The sequence below is a fragment of the Echinops telfairi genome, unplaced genomic scaffold, assembly GCF_000313985.2.
Source record: "Echinops telfairi isolate 266 unplaced genomic scaffold, ASM31398v2 ScPeMD7_655;HRSCAF=1070, whole genome shotgun sequence".
Classification (NCBI taxonomy): domain Eukaryota; kingdom Metazoa; phylum Chordata; class Mammalia; order Afrosoricida; family Tenrecidae; genus Echinops; species Echinops telfairi.
Genome location: NW_022104553.1, coordinates 28,584,557 through 28,591,576, shown reverse-complemented (window position 1 = coordinate 28,591,576; position 7,020 = coordinate 28,584,557).

Here is a 7,020-nt window from a genome sequence, read left to right as displayed (position 1 = left end):
ATGGCCAGCCTGGGTGTCCAGGAGTTCAGGGCTCTGTCCTTGGAACTGAGAGGCCTGATGGGGGCTGGACTCTGACAACGTTCCGTTGGCTGATGCCTGTGATGTGTTGGAACAGAAGTTACTCACAGAGAACCTTCAGGAAGAATGGGTCACTATTGCTGGCACTCCCTGGGTTCCTGGTTCTCCATTCATAAAGTCCTGCATCGTTCCTTGTGACAGTGTGTATAGTGAGAGTCCTGCTGTCCATGGGCAGCTCCAGTCTGGCATTGTCTGAAAGATTCTGATTGTGTATCAACTGCTGATAGGTTGTGTCGTAATTCACACAATAAGGTTACAGAGTCCTGGTCCTCCACCAGGTTGGAGCTATTGCTCTTGATGGAGGATTTGAGTAACTTCCCTGTCAAGTACAACAGAGAAAAGATGACCTCTTGTGGTACCTTTGATTCCTGCAAAGGCACTTTCAAATCAGGGTAGGCATTGCATTCCTTGCAGCCCACTTGGGGTCTTTATAACGCAGCACGTCTTTGTATTACAAGAAAAATGCGTGGCTATTTGCGTATTTAGAATATAAGACTTAGCCGCCTTCCTTTATCACTGAGAAAAACAAAAATCTCAAAGCTTCACAAATCATCATCGAGTAGCCAGATTTTTTTATGGGAAGTCACAGGACTGGAGATCAGAGCTCCACCATGGCCTCTCCCGTGCTCCTCTCTGGAGGCTTGCTTGACCTCACTTTTCTTAGCTGGAACTTGTACTTGCTACTGTCCCCCAAGCTGACCAAGTCGACATGGTCCAACCCAGGTGTGTTGTTCTGAAACACAGAATTGTTCTCAGTGTTTGATGGTCACTGAGTTAGTAAATTGTGCCAACCTGGCCGATAATCACATGTGGGCCTAATTGAAAGGCCGAGGGATAAATGGGTGGTGAGCCTCGCCTTTCTAATTCTCGGGTCTCTTGCTTTGTGATGGTCGCACCAGGGTGCAGCTGCCTTAGGAGTTCCTTGCTTCAGCTTGCAAGATTGACTTCCTACAAGACATCCCCAAGGAGAAGCCACATGGATCTATCCCGATGCAGCCCTGGGTGCTGGAGCAGCTGTGTGGAAACCCCTGCTAGTGCTGAGATGCTTATTCATTCACTGACTCAGCTTTCCTCCTGCAGTCGGCATCATTGCCTCTGTTTTGTGAGGTGGAGGACTTTGTGGACTGGTATGGGGTTAATGGGTTAATGTTGGACTTGTGGGCTTGGGCAGCATTGAGTTGGGATGTTTTCGTGGTGCACATTTTCTTTACATAAAACTCTCACTTATACATGAGTTGCTGTGGATTTGTTTCTCCTAAGTACCCAGACTAACACAGTCACTGAGGAGAAGTCATGCCCCCCCTAGCGCTGAATTCAAGAAATAATCTAGAAAAGCCTGACGGGATAGGCAGAACATGGATGACTTTGGAAATGGGATCCTATCCTCTCTCTTTGATCTTTAATGTCCCTTGTTCTCTGACCGAGTTCCCGTGAGACAAAAATCCATGTGAACAGCTCCAAATGTAGAGGGAATTCCCGTAGGAAGTAGGGAGAGCATGAACTTGCTGAGGATCTAACCATCATGAACCACTGGTGTGTAGTGGACTTAGATAAAAATTAGATGAACTGTTTGAGTGTTTTCCGTATCTCCAAATGATTGTCAATAACTCCAGGATCAGTTGCTTGAAGGAGTATTTGTGAGAGAGAAGACGAGATGTTCTTAGGCTAAGCCCTGACATTCAGGAGAGGTCACAGTACAATAAGGGGAAGATGTTGACATCAGCTTGAAATCAGGGGCCCCCTGGGTGGGGAGAGACCACTGGTCCCGTTGGGGGGACAGAGTGGATCATAGGGGAATTCTGAGGTTTCTCAATAGAAAATGAGGAAAGACATTAAATTAGGAGAACGGATACATTAGTGAATGTGCAGTGGGGACAGAGTCTTGTCCTTTCTGTTCTAGGGTGAAACACACAAACAAATGGAGGACCTCACTCCAGTGTCGGGGGATTGTGGGTTGGTTTTATAGAGGTGGAGGCCTGTGCAGCCTGCCAGTAACTGATCGGTTGTTGGAAGGAATGTAATTCGTGGGGAAAATTGAATTCATGATTCAGTTGCTTTGACACTCTCACTCCCATCCTCCAACATCAACACCTGTCCCTTCCAACTGGGATGTCTAACAAGAAAGGTTCTGTACCAGTGGCTGCTCTCAGAACCCAAGGGCACACGGCATGGTTTAAACTCAAGACAAGTGTGTGTCAGGTTCAATGCTCGCACCATATGGGTTCACTCTGCATGGTCAGCAAATTGTCAGGGAAGGTGAGCTATATGAAGAAGGAGTTATCAGGATGGGAGGAAGGCTTAGAAACAACTGTGATACACAGATGGCAGGACTTCGCTTGGTGAAAGTCAGGAGGACTTGAAGTACTTTGCTGATGAAGGTCAAGGATGGTAGCCTTCGGTATGGACTACAATTCAATGTCCAGAAAAGCACACCCTCACACCTAGACCAATAAACAACCCCGAGATAAACAAAGGAAAGATAGAGGTAGTCAAGAATTTTGTCTTGCTTGGATCCACAATCTGAGCTCACGGAAACAGCAGTCAGGAGATGAAAGGACTTCTCACACTGGGCAGATCTGCTGCACAGGACCTCTTGAACTTGGTGAGAAGCCAGGATGTGACTTTGAGGACCAAGGTGCATCTGACTGAAGCCATGGCATTTCCATTCATCTCAAATGCAGACCAAACTTCTGGCCAAACTGATGCATGTGGCCCTGATTCAGTACTGCTCCCTCCATGCCTCAGTTTCCCCTCAATACAATCAGAGAAAGGGCAGTGTCTCATTTGGCAGCCCGTCTGAATGAACTTGAGCACATTCACAATTGGCAGACTTAAAGCTGGGCAAAGAAGAGCTGCCCGAAGAGCCAAGTAACCGGTGTCTGTTATTTTCTGCCTTCACCAGCGGGCTACCTCTGATGAAAAAAGACTTTAGCACCTTGTTCCCTTTTTCTTCCTCCTGGGGACACTGACCTTCCTATGAAGTCATCTAAATTCCTGAGGTTAGTCACTTATCAAGTGTCTTGGGACGCTTGTCTACCTGTGGTCTTCAAACTGCCTCTCAGAAGAATTCACTCAGTTCAGTCCTGGACTGAAATACCTCCTGTGACTGAGCCCTGACTCCAGGAGCCCTGGACCTCTGCAGTCAGTAAATGGATGCTCCCGGTCAGCCCTGCTCAAGAGGTGAATCGTCCACCCTGCTTATCGTCTTCCCCACATCACGGGGATTCTGGTTTAGCAGAGGAACAGGGAAGGGCTCTTGGTCCTGAGTTGGTCTGTGATGACCCAAGAGACCCTCAGGTCTGGTTCTGCCATATCTTCTCCAGGGCCACATTGGGCGCAATGCCTTGGGGGTTGCGGGGATGGAGTGGGTCTCCCTGTGCTGAGTTAATTCAGGCTCCTCTCTGCAGGGAATGTCTGCAGCATCTGGATTCAGGAGAGGAAGCCCAACGAAAGTGCTCAGATCCAGGGATGGACTTAAGCAACGAGGGCAGGCCCAGAAAAAGTTCCAGATGTGTCAAGCATCATCCTTTAAGTTGAAGGAACCCCTCCCCATCCCCTGATGTCGGAGAGGGATGACTCACGGAATACATGGATCTGTCCAGTCAACTTCTCGGGCACTCCGTCTGGCTTGATTATTTGTAGTGTGTAGGTTCCTTGGTCTGCCAGAGTGACATTCTTCAAGAGCCGGGATCCATTGGGGAATATTATCTCTCGACCGGTGTAGTTAGGCCCCTCATAAACGGTTCCAGGTGATACGATATATGTTGCAATTCTATTCTTGATCTCTAAGCTGTCCCCTTTGTACCAGCTGTAGATTAAAGCCTCTGCTTGTGAAGGATTGCGGAGAAGAACATCCTGTCCTTCAGCAGCAGTGCGGGGCACGGATTCAATGGTGAGTTGTGCTGCGGTGGGCGGGCTCCAGGACAGTAGCAGTGAGACTAGGAGGGAAGAGAGAGAAAGTGACGTCAGCACGTGGACCAGGGTGTTGGGAGGGAAAGCTGGGCCCTTGAGCCTGAGCAGGTCCCTCTCAGCCCTGGGACAAAGAGGAGTGACCTTCTGAAGGTCAGCCCTGCTGAGTGCCTTTGAGCCTGTCAAATTTCTTGTTTCTCACACTCTCCCCAGGTCTCTGCAGGGCTCACTCATTCATGGACCTCAGGTGCCTGCTCACGCTTAGAAGCATCCTGGGAGGTCACCTTCCTTGACATCTCTACAGGCCTCTGTCCCCACGACTGTCCTGTCCCTCGCTGTGTCCTCCATGGTGCTTATAACTTCTGACACCATAAGAACATCACCTTGTGTGTCTCTCTCCCTCTGCCCTGGATGTGAGCTCCATGAGGGCAGGGGCTTGCTTCTTCTGTGCTGCCCCCTTAGTGCCTAGACAGGCCTCATACACCTGTGTCAGGAATCCGTGAAGGTTCCCAGGGTCCTTTCAATCTGTGGTTTCATTTCTGAGATTGGTCAGCAAGGACAAAGTTTAGTGCACCTGGTTGACACTTTTCCTAGACATCACATTGACATGAAGGGATACATACGTATCTGTACACATGTATATCTCTATATATGTATCATCGGTTAAGGGATGACAACATTGGATAATGTTCAGCAATTGAGGTGTTCCTCCCCCTTACTATTCTGCAGGGGGCAGTGTTGGGTTATGTGTTGGGCTGCAAGCCACAAGGTCAGCAGTTTGAACCCACCAGCTGTGCCCTGGAAGGAAGGTGAGGCTCTTTGCTCCGGAAAAGATCTCAGCCTTGAAATCCCAGAGGGAGAGTTCAACTGTGTCCACTAGGGTTGCTCTGAGTCAGAATTGGCTTGATGGCAGTGAGCCTTTTCTTCCTTCCTTCCTTCCTTCCTTCCTTCCTTCCCTTCCTCCCTCCCTCCCTCCCTCCCTCTTTCTTTCTACCAATTCCAGTCCCATGGTATGTCCTGTTGCTGACCCTCCTCCCCCTCAGTGTCTTCTCTCTTGGAGCCCCATAGGAAGCTTTCTGTCCCCTCCCAGGCCCATGACCTCCCCAGGCACCCACAACCTCTCTGTGTTCTCCCCCTCCCCCGCCCCAGGGAGTTGTCCCCTCCTACCTGTGAGCAGTGTCCCCTGCCAGGAGCTGTGCCCTTTGCTGGGAGTGACTGAGGGGGGCTCCATGGGTCCCTGCTCTGCTCTCTGCACCGCCGTGGGAAGAGCTCCGGCCCCAGAACTGCTCACCAAGCTGGTGCCCCAGAGGTGTCAGCTCTGCTGTCCTTCCTTCCTCTGAGCACCAAGCCTTGTCCTGGGGCGGGAGCTTCCCCGGGTCATGTGGGCCGGGGGCGGGGTCTATTCTTGGATGCCTCTCTTCCCCTCCCCTTTCTGTTCTGCCTCTAAACTCACTTCTTTTCCCATTCTCTTCTGTCTACAGGTGGGTTCTGTGGGAGCTGCTACTGCTTCTAGTTTCCTGGGTGCTGTGGGGAGCACAGTGCCTGGGGCCTCAGCCTCCAGGGCTGTGTCATTTCCCAGAGTCCTGGGTCAGGGGGCACAGGCAGAGTGATAGGAGCAGGCTCCCAGCTTGGAAATGAGTCCTAAGCCCCAGGGGTGTCTGTGGAGGATTGTTTCCTCTGCTGGAAGAATGGGACAAGGGCCCCTGAAACCAGCATGAGACTCCACCTGGAGGTTTGGGCAGAGGCACCCAGGGCTCAGTTCAGCCCAGGAGCCCCAGAGGCTTGGCCAGGGACCAGGGAGCAGGACTCTGTGTTTAGGGGCTCCAGGTGAGGTGATGGGTTGTGGTTCCAAAGGCAGGCGCTGGGCTCAGAGTTAATCATGAGAATGTCTCCCATGTTGCTCTCAGAGAGGACTGAGTCTCAGGACAGGGAGATTCTCTGAGGCCAGAGCTGGCCCTCAGCCTCCCTGAACCACACTCTGGGTGCAGCTGTAGTTCCTGCAGGGTGCTGCACAGGATGTGGTCATGAATTGCTATTGCAATTTTGTGGTTCCTTTTATTCTTGGTCACTGCGAATTATTGGGAAGGAAGGGGCTGAGAAAGGCCGGAGCAGCTTGGTGGGCTCTCCGTGTCCAGCCCTCAGGAGCAGTGAGGGTGCAGTGGACAGGAAGCCACAGTCACAACAGGCAGGGTCATGCTGACCACGTGTGCTTTTTGGTGGACGTGATGGTGAAAGAATCTGAGCGTGGTCACGGTCGAATCTGCTGCGGCATATGTGTCCCTGAGGACTGGATCCTGATGTGGAACGGCATGTGCTGAGAAATCCCATCAGACGGTTGAGTGTATGGTGATCAGAGTGAATAATTTCACCACCCACTGATGTGGCTACAAGTCTTTATTGCGTACGTGGTAATCCGGATGATGATGAAAGGTAGGATATCACAAGGCAGGTTGCGCCAAAGGTTCCCGTGTTAAGGCATCTCCAGACACATGGGTCAATGCATCATGGGCAGGAGAATAAAGAACTGGGTCAGGGCTTGGGAAGGGATTGGGAGAAGAGGAAAGAGGCAAAGGCTAAGGTGTTTGGTGCAGGCACAAATAGAGGGCGCCCTGTGACCCGACTGTGGAGCCATCTAATGGGCAAGACTTCATTTGCTCAGCAGGCTAGGACAACCCTAAGGGGCCAGTTATCCATGAGGCCCATCCTCTGATGTGACTTTTGTGACCACAGTCATGGAAACCATGGGGTTGGTCAGGTCCCAGATAGCCAGGGATAGCTCAGAGCAGGTAGGAAACCTTCTGACAAAGAGGAGACACACAGAGAGAGATTGAGAACGAGAGATGCATTTCTCAGCCGCCTTGTCACAGAATATCTTGAGTCCAATACCTTTACTCAGGTGGCCTGGGTGGTTTGGAGAGGCAATCTGTCCTCCCAACAAAAAGGCGATATTTCTTTTTTAAATCATTTTATTAGGGGCTCATACAACTCATCACAATCCATACACACATCAATTGTGTAAAGCGCATTTGTACA